The 15221-nt window shown below is 44.3% G+C and overlaps 1 protein-coding gene across 1 annotated transcript in view; it reads right to left on the bottom strand.

Annotated features, from left to right (window-relative positions):
- The window catches only part of LOC103186943 (complexin-2), a 47682-nt gene extending 33130 nt beyond the window's left edge, over positions 1–14552 (bottom strand). Inside the window, exon 1 of the mRNA XM_007906229.2 lies at positions 14392–14552. The gene's annotated coding sequence lies outside the window, so the exon portion shown is untranslated. The remainder of the gene's footprint in view (positions 1–14391) is intronic.
- Between the last annotated feature and the right edge of the window lie 669 nt (positions 14553–15221).

Genomic DNA, 15221 nt, shown 5'->3' with positions numbered 1-15221 from the left:
CTCACTGAGCCAGTCTGGAACCTTGGCATTTTGTTTGACTCTCAACTGTCCTTTCTACCCGACGTCCGTGCCATGACCTGCTCTGCCTTCCCCCAACTCCGAAACATTGCCTGGCTCCGCCAAACCCTCATCCACGCATTTATTACATCTGGCTTGACTACACCAACTCCCTGCTTGTCGATCTTCTCAACTCTTGCCTCCACAAGCATCAGATCATCCAGAACTCTGTAGTTCATGTCCTCTCCCGCAGCAGGCTCTGTGACCCTATTTCCCCCACCCTCGGCTGGCACCACCGGCTCCCCATCCCGCAGAGGATAGAATTAAAAGTCCTCGTCTTCAAAGTCCTCCACGACCTTCCTACCCTTGCGACTTACTAACCACCATATCAATCTGTCCGCTTCCTCCGCTCAGCAGGCTCTGGCCTGCTTCATGTTCCCTGCCTGGCCCGCCTCAGCATCGGCGGTTGGGCCTTCAGCCTCTCTGCCCCCCATTCTCTGGAACTGCATCCCACAGTCCCTTTGCCTTGCTCCCTCCCTTGCTTCCTCCAAGGCACACCTCAAGACCCTCCTCTTCGACCATGCCTTTGGTCACCCTCCTATCTCCACCCCCCCCTGCCCTCCACTCCTCCTGATCCCAAACCCCGCTATCCAGCGCCTTGGGATGTCCTCCCGATGTGTCATATAAATGTAATTTGTTGTTGTTCCAACTATGTTAAATTGATATCAAGTATTCACCTGGTCCATTACCATTATTGTATAACTTATTTTGTACGATTAGTTGATCCAGCACGAAGAAAGGTTGCACTGAGTACCAAACTATATATTGCAGAGTACTCTGGATGAATATTTTTCGGAACACTTTTGTCTCTATTATTGCACAATCGCTCGCTGTCTATGTGGGCTACGGAGGATATTATTGTCGCTGTTTTCTTTCATTGCTTTTGGCATTTTAAAGCCATTGTCTGCAACAATTATCCCTATTATTGAGCTATTGGAAAGGATCCAATTACCTAACAAGGACCGAGGAAAATGAAACATATTGACAGCCGTGTATTCAGCCCGTAACTAGGCAACACGTAGCATTCAGCCCATGATGGCAATCACTGTAGTGCTCATTATAGAGGAGAGGGCGAGTGAGTCAGCCAGCAGCCAGGCACACGCGTGTGTTAGTTGTGCAATTAGTCCTCACATCAGGCGCAAAGTGAATACCTTTGTCCACGGATAATTTATGCCCTGCCCAGCGTTTCGCCCGCAAAATTTACAGTCACTACACTTTACAGTATATTTTGTGAAGCGCTTTGAGACGTCTCAATCACGTGATAAGAAACTATATCAAATCAAGAATTATTATTATTATAATGTCGTTCCATTGGTGAAAGCATCTTTTTTCTTGTCTTGGACTAATAGGGAAATATCCAATTAGGAAAAGTAAATCTGGGAAGAATAGCGAAACTTGGATGGGAGGAAGGTGGATTCCGCTGGTCTATAATGTACTGGTCGTGTATTCAGGCTGTGCTTATATTGGGGAAATGATAATAATAATCCTTGCATTTGATATAGTGCCTGATCACGTCATTGAGACGTCTCAAAGCGCTTCACAGAATATGTAGTAAAGTGAATTGACTGTAAATTTTGTGGGTGAAACACGGCAGCAAATTACGCAGAGCAGTGTCCCACAAACCGTCGTGGATTGAGTGACCAAATTATTTTTTGATTTTTTGATTAAATTACCCTTCTTGATGTTGGTATCTTTACCAGCCAGCGGGAATGTGCTGCCACTTGAGCTTTTATAGACAGATGGAAAGTCACAGCCTTCAGTTCAGTAATAGTTAATCTGCACATATTTGGAGGTCAAGACATTAATATTTAACCGATAACTAATCTCGGCATCAAGTGTCTGCAGCCTGAACTCCAGGATGGCATGTATTGATGGATGCTTTTTTAAGGAGGGGTTCAAAGAGGCCTCGACAAGAATTCTGATTACAATACGAGACCAAGTTGCAATTATATTATGAGTCTTGTAGCTCAGTCGTTAGAGCACTTGCCTTGCAAGCGAGAGATCTGGGTTCGTTTCCCGGCAGGGCGGAAACTTTGTCCTTACTCCAAAGATAATCGAAAGCGCGGTCAAAGAAGTATGTTTTGAGACATACCTTGAAAGGGGAGAGGGCAAGTTAAACTTAAACTGGGAAAGACGGAAAGGGCAACTGGAATTTTCACAACTGCACAAGAATGATTATTCTCTGCCCACAAGAGAGACGTTACCGGGACTCCAGTTCACAATTTTTAGACCAAAGTAGTATTAGGAACATCATTAGCACTTCTTGGATGCAATGTAACGAGACATAAAGGTTAAAAAGATTCAGACTTCATCCATTCATGTGAGTTTGTTTTCAAATCAAAGACGCGGAAAAAAGAGCAAAGGTTTAGCTTACATCAAGTCCAAGTGCACAACTTGTACAACCTCAGAGAGAAGCTGGTATGGAACCACTTCAATACAGAGTGAACACAATCAGCAATCAGGTCTCATTAACTTCACACTGTTAGATTGGCTCAGTTGGCAGCACTCCGAGCCAACAAGTTATGGAGTTAAGTGCCGTGTCCACCTTCACATTTTTTTATTCCTTTTCTCTATATCTCCATCTTTCTATTTTTTGTCCCAATCCCCTTTGCTTTTCTTTCCTGACTTTCTCTTCACTTTCAAGTCTTTAAAGTCGATTTTGTTTGATTGTCCGTTCCGCCTGCAAAATACAGTCAATTAATTTTACAGAAATATCCTGTGAGACACTTTGAGATGTCTCGAAGATATGATAAGGTGCTATATGAAATAATAATAATAATCCTTGCATTTGATACAGCGCCTTATCACGTCTTCGAGACATCTCAAAGCGCTTCACAGAACATACTGTAAAGTGAATTGACTGCATATATTGCAAGGATTATTATTATTATTATTACCGTATCCATACAGTTCCGGTCTATGTAATAGTTTTGAAAAACAGCATGTAAAAGTCAATGAAATGCAGTACCAGGTAAAAAGGATTTTGTTTTCATTTGTTAAGACGGCTGACTGACATGTGTGACATCAACTATTAGCATAATAGCAATTTACTGACATATCTGCCAAATCTCCGGCAAACTGCCATCTCCTGCAGAATTGCAGCTCTAAAATAATTGAAAAGCCAGAGATGGACACTGTCCCCAGAATTTCCAATGCTTGGAAACTGATCCAGTAATTATAATAATAATAATCCTTGCATTTGATATAGTGCCTTCTTACCTCATTGAGAAGTCTCAAAGGGTTTCACGGAATATATTGTAAAGTGGATTGACTGTATATTTTTGTGGGCAAAACACAGCAGCCATGTCCCACAGCAATGTCCCACAAACTGTTGTGGTTTGAGTGACCAAATTATTATTATTATTATTATTAGATTGCTTGCATCTCTGATATATGCTGGAAAATTTCAGTACCAGGGCCAGTCATTGATTATTATTTTGAAGGGAATTTATTGCTCCTGGAAACTGATCCGCCAATCGATTAACAACCGAGTTCCTACTTACTGCTCAGGAAACAGAGGCGTGAGGAGAAAGGAAATTGTCCAAGGTTTCGCCCTGCCCGGCAATTGAACCCGGGTACTTTTTCTTGCGAGGCAAGTGCTCTAACTGCTGTGCTACACGATAATCAAATTGACGATATACCACTTTCGGCCAAAGGCCACTTCCCCTTTGCACAAAACAAGAAAAATGCCAAAAGCGGTATTGTTGACCACTCTCTCCTCCTACACCGCCTGTCCTCTCACCTCAACCTTCATAGTTCTGTCCTTGACTGGTTCAGATCCTACCTTTCACGCCGTCTCCACTTTGTCTCCACAAATGGCTGCTCCTCCAGCCCCCGCACCATCTCATGCAGTGTTCGTCAGGGCTGTCCTCAGCCCCCTCCTCTTCAACATGTGCATGCTCCCTCTTGGTGACATCAAGACAAGACCAAGGCTCTCCTGATTGGCTCCCATCAGCGCCTCCACACCTTAGGCACTGACAGCATCACCATCCAAAGATGCACACTCCACTTTACAAAGCTAGTCTGGAATTGGCATCTTGTTTGACCCTCAACCGTCCTTTCTACCCCATATCCGTGCCATGACCTGCTCTGCCTTTCCCCACCTCCGCAACATCACCAGGCTCTGCCACTGCAACTCGTGGCATCTCCCACATCAAGCTCCGTGACCCCATCACCCCCACCCATGCCTGGCTCCTCTGGCTTTCCTTTCCTCAGAGGATAGAGTTCAAATCCTCATCCTTGCCTTCAAAGCCCTCCACGGCCTTGCTCCTTCCTACCTCTAATGCCATATCAACCTATCCACTCCCTCCGCTCAGTAGGCTCTGGCCTGCTCCACGTGCCCTGCACAGCCCATCCCACCATCAGTGGTGCCTCCACCTTTTAGAACTCCATCCCACAGTCCCTTCACCTTGCTCCTTCCCTTGCCTCCTTCAAGTTGCATCTCAAGATCCTCATCTTCGATTGCGCCTTCGGCCACCCTCCTACCCCTACCCTCCCTGCTCTCCACCCTTCCTGTCCAGCACCTTGGGGTGTCCTCTGGTCGTGAAAAGCTCTTTACAAATGTAATTTGTTGTTGTTGTTAGTTGTGAATACATACTAGAGGCCATGTGGTGTTGCCATTTGTCAAAACCCGAGCACTGAATTTTTTGCAATAATTCACAAAAGGGAAGAAAATATTACACGAGTTCCACAGTGTTTCTCTGTGAGAGAGATGAATGATATACAGCTGATATGCTGGCACAAACCACTATGCAATAAAACAGGCAAAATTAGGCACTCACTCCATCATTGAGCAAAGCATATATATGTCTATGAGCAACACTTCAGGCATCTTGACTGTTCACCCTCCCCCACCTCCCCTCCACCCACAGTGTGGAGATTGATTTAGACATGCTGTGTGCTATATTAACTTGGCATTCGGAAGGGGCTTCACAATGAGCTGAAGGATAAATGCACCCGTGTATCAGCCTTGGAGGATCGAGATTCCAACTACCTGTGTGCAAAGCAAGACCTCTGTTTACAATACATCTCAGATGTGCTTGACTGCATGGATTTGTGGGTGTGTGGGGGTTTGCTTTCCCACAAAATACACAGTCAACCCACTACAGTATATTCTGTGAAGCGCTTTGAGATGTTTCAACAACGCGATAAGGTGCTTTATCAAATGCAAAGATTATTATTATTAATAGTAGTATCTCTTCCAGAATGATTGATGCCTTAATACCAGTTGGAGAGCCCTTTTCTGAAGATGCAAAAATTTTTCAACTGCACATCCTGGTTGGTGACCAATTTGTTTCTTACAAGAGATTTGCTCTTATTTGCTCCATTAAACAGTGTAGCACACACCACTCAGTTGAAAAAAAATCAATATATGTAGACATATATATACATGGCTTGCCTTGAACAAAATATCCCTTCATTGAAAGCTCAACACTGACTGAAAAATACCTCCCTTAGTGGACAGAGTGGAGGAACATTTATTCCTCCCCTTTGAACGCTGCCAGAAATGAACTGGGAATTCTCTATCCTAGCCCTGACTGTCCCAAATAAAAGCATTTTCCTTTTGGTCCCTCAAAATAATATCTTGGTTAAAACAATCATGAGGATCTAGGCATTATATATATTAAATGGAAAGGATGATTTTGGTGAAGCCCCAGTGTGGACAATCAGAACAGCTGTGTGTGGAGGTGAGCAATGTAGTGTAATGTAATATATATATTAAAATCCTTAATAATTGAAAGCAAGTAGGCCCAGGTGTCTTGTTCATAACAGATCATCGTTTTGCTGTAGTTATTATTACGAAAGGTCAATAGCTTTGATGAGATAAAAATTCCAATCAGTGTTTATTGATACTGTAATTTTCTTTCTGTTTGCGAGTACAGTATGTTAAAAGAAGGAACATTCTCTACAGAGAACCATTAAGATGGAACTCGTAAAATTACAACAACCTGTACTTGTCATGTAATTCAACACTACATTGCTCACCTCCACACACGGCTGCTCTGATTGTCCACACTGGGGCTTAACCAAAATCACCCTTTCCATTTACCTCGGCAGCATTCGTTTCACATATAAAATGTCTGACCTTTATTACAGCCTCAATCAACACAGCTAACTTTGGCAGCATCACGGTTCTGAGATGCATGTAAAATATCAGCAAGGTGTGGACTGTGGAAGCAGGCAAATTTCCCGCAAATCCAGCAGCGTAGTGGTGAACACGCTCGCCTCGTAAGGGAGAGGACCCGGGTTCAATTCCTGGTCAGGGCGAAACCTTAGGCAAGTTTCCTTACTCCACACGCCGCTGTTTACCCAGCAGTAAGTAGGAACTCGGTTGTAAGTCGATTGGTGGATTGCTTTCCAGGGGTAATAAGCCCTCAAAAGAAAATATGGTCACTCAATCCACGACTGTGGGACACTGCTGTGTACAATTAGCTGCTGCGTTTCACCCACAAAATACACACAGTCAATCCACTTTACAATATATTGTGAAGCACGTCTCACTGACGTGATGAGGTATCAAATGCAAGGATTATTATTATTATTTCCATAATTATTTCCTTCAGATTATGGGAGCGGTAATGGGACTGGAGTATCAGGCAATGTATTAGCAGGTGGTCACAAAATATTCACCTACAAAGAAGTATGCACCACCACTTTTCCGAGCTTTATAGAGTTCCACCAACCTCACTCCTCTGATTGTAACATTGCACAAAAGAAAAGCATTACATTTCAGAAAAACAAGCCCAGCTGGTACCGAACCCTGGGACAATACTCACGCCATTCATCACTCCCCCCACCCACCGACCCCCACCCCCTCCCAAACACCTTGGTGAATCATGCTACTCTATCAGCAAAATCTGCCACTCTTCCACTGTCTATACATCAAATATTATGCAAAGAGCTCACAATGCACTTTTTTTAATTTAACATTTTACTCTTTTACTTCCCTTTCCCACATTATCCTTTATTCCTGTCATTAAGGGGACCTGCTTACTCCCCAACCCGCTCCCCGCTGCGTCCGCTCGGCTGGCTACAGCCTCCTGCATGTCCCTCGTGCCCTTCGTTCCGCTATTGGTGGACTCACTTTCAGCCACTACGCCCCAAAACTCTGGAACACTCTTCCTGTATCCTTTGCCTTGCTCCTTCCTTCCTCATCTTCAGATCCTGCCTGAAGACATTCCTCTTTGACCGAGCCTACAACCACTTCCCCGTTCCCCCCTCCCCGCGGCTCGGCATCATTCTCTGCCACTGTCGAGCGCTCTGGGACTCTACCCTGCGTGAGGGGCGCTACATCAATGCAAGTTGTTATTATAAATGCTTTTCAGCAGGGAAGGCAGGTCAACGCGTCACCTGCTCCTCTGTGTTGTCGAGAACAGTCTGTCTCTCATCCAACAGGAAGCACAGCTGCTCCAAGACAGATTGCACAGTGTCTACTGGAGAGGTACTTCCTGTAGCTCTCATTGAAGATTATGGCTCACGTTAGAAATAATTGATTCTTAGCATTCCTTCATATTCCTTCTGCCCCAGAAAGCTGTTGAGGTGCAATCAATAGGGATGTTTACAAGAAATATTGGGGTAGTAAAGCTATTAAGAGATATAGTGAAAGGACGTGGCATTGAGGTCAAAAGATCCGCCAAGATCTGATAAACTGGTGGAATAAGCACAATGGACTGACTGGGCTACTACTGTTTTCCTATGATCCTTTCCTACTACAAGATCCCCACAAAATACACAGTCAATTCACTTTACAGTATATTCTGTGAAGCGCTTTGAGACGTCTCAATGAGATGATAAAGCGCTCTATCAAATGCAAGGATTATTATTATTATTAATATTAATATTATTAATAATTTGAAAATAGCACCCAGAAAAATCATCATGAACTAATGTTTGGATGTAAATATTACCTTGCCTTCAAATGCTTCTGTGGCCTTATCCCTCCCTCCCTACCTTTGTGATCTATCATGACCCTAATCTGCCTGCTCGGGCATGCTCCATGCCCCATCAATTGGTGAGGATCGAACCACTTTAACCCCGCCGTCTAGAATGCTTTTCTGTAATCCCTCTGCCTTACTCCAATAATTATAATAAATAATAATAATCCTTGCATTTGATATAGCGCCTTATCACATCATTGAGATGTTTCAAAGCACTTCACGGGATATATTCTAAAGTGAATTGACTGCATATTTTGTGGGCGAAACGCGGCAGCCAATTGTGCACAGCAGTGTCCCACAAACAGTCAAGGAATGAGTGATTATTATTATTTTTTAAAGAGATTATTAACCACGGAAAGCAATCCGCCAATCGACTAACTACCGGGTTCCTACTTACTGCTGGATAAACAGAGGCGTGTGGAACAAGGAAACTTGCCTTAGATTTTGCCCTACCTGGGAATCGAACCTGGGTCCTCTCGATTGTGAGGCGAGAGCTTTAATCAACACACTACAGGACTCAAATCTTTCTGCTTTCAAAATCAGTCTTTGACCGTACCTTTGACTTTGACCATACTCCTATCCCGTTTAGAAGCTTCCACTCTGAATTTGTAAAGCAGTTTGAGATAGTCTGCCCTTGTGAAAGGCACTATGTAAATTGTTGCTGATGAAAGCTTGATTTAGCCTGCATGGGGAGAAACAAACAATAACATAGTCTATTGCACTCTCTGAAATACATAGTCTATTGCACTCTCTGAAATACACTGTCCCGATGTAAAGTCTTCCTTTCAGCCCTGGCAAGCACTGACTGCAATTCCTCAAGGAATAATTGGCCCTGGTACTGAAATCTTCCAACATATCTCTGAGATGCAAGCAATCTAATAATAATAATTTGGACATTCAATCCACGACTGTTTGTGCGTCACTGCTGTGTACAAATGGCTGCCGCGTTTCATCCACAAAATATACAGTCAATTCACTTGTAGTATATTATGTGAAGCTCTTTGAAACGTCTTGAAGATGTGATAAGGCGCTAATAATAACAATAATCCTTGCATTTGATTTTGACGCTTTTCACGTCTTCTCGATGTCTCAAAGCGCTTCACAGAATATACTGTAAAGTGAAATGACTGTATAGTTGTGGGCGAAACGCAGCAGCCAATTGCGCACATCAGTGTCCCACAAACAGTCATGGATTGAAAATGACCAATTTATTATTGTTTGGTTTTGGAGGGATTATTATTAGGTGTGTGGAGTAAGGAAACTTGCCCAAGGTTTCGCCCTCTGCCTGGAATTGAACTCAGGTCTCTCGCTTGCAAAGCGAGTGCTCTAACCACTGAGCTGCAGGACTCCAGCTAAGTCAAATTCAAGGATATTATTATTGTGCTAATCTCTCGCGCTTACTAACTCTATCTCTGTCTTTTGTGTCGAATGGATTTACATTTGTCCTCAGGCATCAGAATACCATATCTCGCCAGCCAGTGACATGTAGTAATACAATTGTTTAAAGGGTACATCACAATCACCCACCTATTTGTATATAATCTGCCAGAGAATGAAAATACAATTTCAATAAGAATATAATGGAACATCTCATTGTACCACACAATTCTCTAAGCAATGGAAAATCCAGGTGGAAAAAAAAATGTGTTGCCAGGGCAACCCTTCATTACCACAGCAACACTATAAAAGACTCCAATGATTTGTACCAACAACAACAATAAAAAAAAATCTCACTCAATGGCCATCATTGAACTCCAGCTAATTTAAAGTTCTGAATGGAGATGAAATATTTCTTAAGCTGTTGCCCATTAAATGAAAACGATGCTGTCTCAAATTTCTGTGTCTGGTGTCATATGATGAGGGGATCAAGTCTTGTCCTCGATGAGAGCTAACTTCCTGCAGTTGAATGTCAACAACGCCGAGGCTCCTGTCAGCGCCTCCATACCTCAGGCGCTGACAGCATCACCCTCCATGGATGCACACTACATCTCACGGAGCCAATACGGAACCTCGACGTCCTGTTTGACCCTCAACTGTCTTCCTACCCCACATCTGTGCCATGACCCGCTCCGCCTTTCACCACCTCCGCAACATCGCTCGGCTCCGCCACTGTCTCATACTGCAGGCCACTGAGACCCTCACACACGCATTCATAACATCCAGGCTTGACTATGAAACTCTCTGCTTGTCGGCCTCCCCAACTCCTCCCTCCACAGGCTGCAGATCATTCAGAACTCTGCAGCCCGTGTCTTCTCCCGGACCAGGCTCCATGACCCTATCTGTGACCTCCTACCAACCTGCCCTTGTCAGCGCCTTGGGACGTCCTCCTGATGTGAAAGGCGCTTTATAAATGGAATCTTGTTGTTGTTGCCCACTCTCACCGCTCAGCGGGCTCCGGCTTGGTTCACTTCCCCCGCCTTGCCCGCCCCGCCATTAGCCTTTGACTGTACCTTTGACCTTGACCATACTCCTACCCTCGTCTCTTTGACCCTGCCTCTGGTCACCCTCCTTCCCCCCGCCCTCCACCCTCCTTGATCTCGGGTCGGAAACACTGATTGTCCAGCGCCTTGGGACATCTTCCTGGCGAGAAAGATGCTATACAAATATAATTTTGTTGATGCTGTTGGATTAGATGGTTGGAAGGTGCTTAGGCTCTCTATTCCCAAGTATTATTCCACCTATTAAACATCACCGAGTCTTGAGGACTTTTTACTAGGAGGAAACTGAATACCTCAATGCTGAAGAGAACTGAAAAGACTAAACGTGTTGCTTAACTTAACATGACCAAAACTCAACAACAAAAGCAATCAAGAGCAGAAGTGGAAGAAAAACATGTTCCGTTAATTGCATTACTCAAGAATAACAAAGAAAATAAACCTGCATTTCAGGTGTAAATACTAAATCCATCATCTGTTTAATCGGTCCAAGACTGAAGACGTGCATATTGTGTGTGGGATGATTGATCACTCTCTGTTTACAAAGACCCTCTCAACACATGACATTTATAATAATAATTAATCCTTGCATTTGATAATGCACCTTATCACGTCGTTGAGATGTCTCAGTCCGCATCACAGGATATACTGTAAAGTGGAGTGAATGTGCGTTTTGTGGGTGAAACATGACAGCCAATTGTGCACAGCAATGTTCCACAATCAGCAAGTAAACAAACACAAACTTTGAGATAGATAAATTGCTTGACATCCAAACTCAAGGTCAAAGTTTGATCCCGATAATAAATTCTACTTTGTATCTTATTTCCCCCCTCTAATGAATATAAATGAAGTTAACCTGATAAAATGCAAAGCTCTACTTGACTTTGGGGAAAACATTATATTATATTTTTTCAAAAAGACTTGATCTATGCTGAATAATACAATGACTCCCGCCCCCCCATTGACGCTTCAAGTCTTGAATATTTCAGATTTCTATGATCATAAATTCAAGTCCTTTTTTGTGTAGATTTAGATTTGCAATTTTATTTTTTTCAAATAATTTGAAATCTTATAAACGATGCGTCATTCAAGCTGGGCTGAGGGTAGATCATATCAGTGTCCATTACTGAGACTAAATTATGTCCAGATCACCCGCTGACAAATGACAAAACCAATGAAACACAGAGAGCTCTTGCAAACAAGTACAAGCAAAAAGCTGCCAGCCTGGGTATGTTGGACAGAGACCCAGAACCATTCGAGTAAATGCATTTACAAATCAAGCTAACCTTCTAGCTCACTCTCCCCCACTCAAAACAAATCAAAAGTTAGAAAGGAATTGACTCCTTGTTCACGTGGAAATGTTATTTTGAAGGTAGAAGTTTAAAGATAATAATAATAATCCTTACATTTGATATAGAGCCTTATCACGTCATTGAGACACGGCAAAGCGCTTCACCAGAATACACCGCAAAGTGAATTGACTGCATATTTTGTGGGCGAAATGCGGCAGCCAATTGCACACAGCAACGTCCCACAAACAATCATGGATTGAGTGACCACATTTTTTTTGGGGGGGGAAAGGGATTATTACCCCGGAAAGCAATCCGCCAATTGACTAACAACCGGGTTCCAACTTCCTGTTACGTAAACAGAGGTGTGTGAGCCACATTTGTAAAAGCTGCAAAAGGTTAAGTGAAAGTTCAGCTGACAAGCAGTGCCAGAATTTGGCACTTACCTGCCTAAGAAGATAAACATGACTGGAGCTTACCTCCCTATGGTTGTGAACGCTTAACCCACACGCAAGGAATATGCCAATACTCCTGGCTTCTGCTGTGTTGGAAAAAATTGAGATAATATAACAGGCACCTGTGTTGGATAATGTTACTCAGCCACAAAGTGAAGGTTCCCTCTCTTGACTCCAATCTACACAAGCCCTTGGCACGTCCATTGCAGCCCCTCTCGGATGTCAACCGCACAAGCCATTGACAGCCCTCTGAGGCCAATGTGTAGAATGTAGTCAAGCTTGTTTATCAGACACGTTTAAGTGTGCAAATGGGTGGCCTCCAACCTAATAATTTACACATGGCTCACCCCACTATTTCTATAGCTGTTGCTGTGTCTATTGCTGTAGCCTCCACTGATGGATTGGGTTCAACCAGAATCATTCCCACACTTTAATATAAAATAGTTATTGTATAAACCCCGAATATTAACACCGTACTAGCTTATACAGGTAACATATAAAAGATTTGGAGAGGAAATACAAAACTTGTGTGTGTGTTTATGGTGACCACACACACATACAGACACAAACACATTGTGCATTGAAAACAGAACAGCAAATAGCAAACACACTCAGCTTAATCTTTGATGCCTGACATTTCCCCATCCCACCTTTCCTTCCACTCCTCACAGTTTTCCTGGCTTTAGGCAATGGTTGGGAGAAAAGAAAGGCACATTGATCCCTGTGGCAGCCTTTAACACTCATTCACAACATTGCACTCGTTCACTATGTCAACCCACACATTACGTCTAACACACAGTGATGGGGAAACAGGGCAACATACAGCAATAACACACCCCTTTCTCTGGTCAGTTGTGTTTACACAGGTTTCAATGACAATAATCTTACAAACTGCTCTGTGCTTGTCCAGGATTAGTTACACACTGTTGTCTGCAAACGTAATAACTACATAGCTGTATATTGCCTTGTTCACACACACACTGACAGTCACACACACACACTGACAGTCACACACACACACTGACACACACACACACACTGACACACACACACACACACACTGACAGTCACACACACACACTGACAGTCACACACACACACACACTGACACACACACACACACACACACTGACACACACACACACACACTGACACACACACACACACACACTGACAGTCACACACACACACTGACAGTCACACACACACACACACTGACACACACACACACACACACACTGACACACACACACACACACACTGACACACACACACACTGACACACACACACTGACACACACACACACTGACACACACACACACACTGACACACACACACACTGACACACACACACTGACAGTCACACACACAGACTGACAGCCTCACACTCACACACACAGACTGACAGCCTCACACACACACACACACATACACACATAGACAGCCTCACACACACACATTGACATTCACACTCACACACACAGACTGGCAGCCTCACACACACACACACAATGAGACACAGAGAGAGAGAGAGAGAGAGACACACACACACACATTGACAGTCACACACAACACAGGCGATTCCTTGTGTTCAAAATCCTAAATGCAACACAGCCACAGCATTGGATGCTGTGAGATCTGAAATGGCGCTGTGTCTGTACCTCTGGACCTCTGGACCTCTGGACCTGTACCTGTACCGATGGAGGAGGCTGCACGTTGCCTGTGGTGATGGATGGAGGGATACAGGTTGCACAGTCTATTCGAAACGAGAGTGTGCGAGTGGGTGCACACAGCACAGGGAGGGCCCCCTCTGCTGCAACTGCTGCCTTGACAAAGGAGAAGGCATGAGAGGCTAATGCAACAGTGCTGGAGGATGGGGGAGGATGGGGGGAGGATGGGGAGGATGGGGAGATGGGGAGGATGGGGAGGATGGGGAGATGGGGAGGATGGGGAGATGGGGAGGATGGGGAGGATGGGGGAAGGATGGGAGATGGGGAGGATGGGGAGATGGGGAGGATGGGGAGGATGGGGAGGATGGGGGAAGGATGGGGAGATGGGGAGGATGGGGAGGATGGGGGGAGGATGGGGAGGATGGGGAGATGGGGAGGATGGGGGAAGGATGGGGAGATGGGGAGGATGGGGAGGATGGGGAGGATGGGGAGGATGGGGAGGATGGGGAGGATGGGGAGATGGGGAGGATGGGGAAATTGCACAGACCTGGGTCTTTCTTTGGGCACAGCCTTTGCCTGATGGGCGTCTGTTTTTTTGGGGCTGGAAAAGGAAACACGAACTCCTTCTGTTCTGGCTCCTGGTGCTGAAAGGACAGCTCTTTCCTTCCTTTCTTCCTTCCTTTCTTCCTTCCTTCCTTCCAACGCCTGTCTGCAGCTCTTTCTCTTTCTGTTGTGTGTGTGTGTGTGTCTCTCTCTCTCTCTCCCACTTCAGCTGCTGGGGAAAGAAACTCAGCTAAAAATAGCTGGTTGTGTCTTTATGACTGACAGACACTGGCACATCTGTACATTTGATGGATTTCTACCCTCTGTCACTGTCTGTCTGTCTCTCTCTATCTCTCTCTCTCTCTCTCACACACACACACACACACACACAACAGGAATTCGTTGGCCTCAATACAAAAACAAGCCACAAAAATGTTTTTGTTTATTCCCTCAGCCCTGGGAGGTGACCCATGTAGGAAGGAGACGGAAGTACTCGAAAGATAAAAGGAATGTCTTGGACCATTAACCCCAAACCGACTTAGCTGCGCGCTACAGGCATAGCTTTACGATTAATGTCATAATAATACTAATAATAATTGTCCTTGCATTTGTTATAGCGCCTTATCGCGTCTTCGAGACGTCTCAAAGCCCTTCACAGAATATACTGTAAAGTGAATTGACTGTATATTTTGCGGGCGAAACACGGCAGCCAATTGCACACCGCAGCGACCACCCAAAAACAGTCGTGGAATTGAGTGACCAAATTATTATGTTTTAAAAATTTTTTTTAAGGGTTTATTGCCCCCAGAAAAGCGATCTGCCAGTCGATTAACA

This window comes from Callorhinchus milii, unplaced genomic scaffold (assembly GCF_018977255.1).
Source record: "Callorhinchus milii isolate IMCB2004 unplaced genomic scaffold, IMCB_Cmil_1.0 Scaffold13, whole genome shotgun sequence".
Lineage (NCBI taxonomy): Eukaryota > Metazoa > Chordata > Chondrichthyes > Chimaeriformes > Callorhinchidae > Callorhinchus > Callorhinchus milii.
The sequence above is the reverse complement of the archived record's forward strand: the minus strand, read 5'-3'. Positions and strand labels throughout refer to the sequence as shown.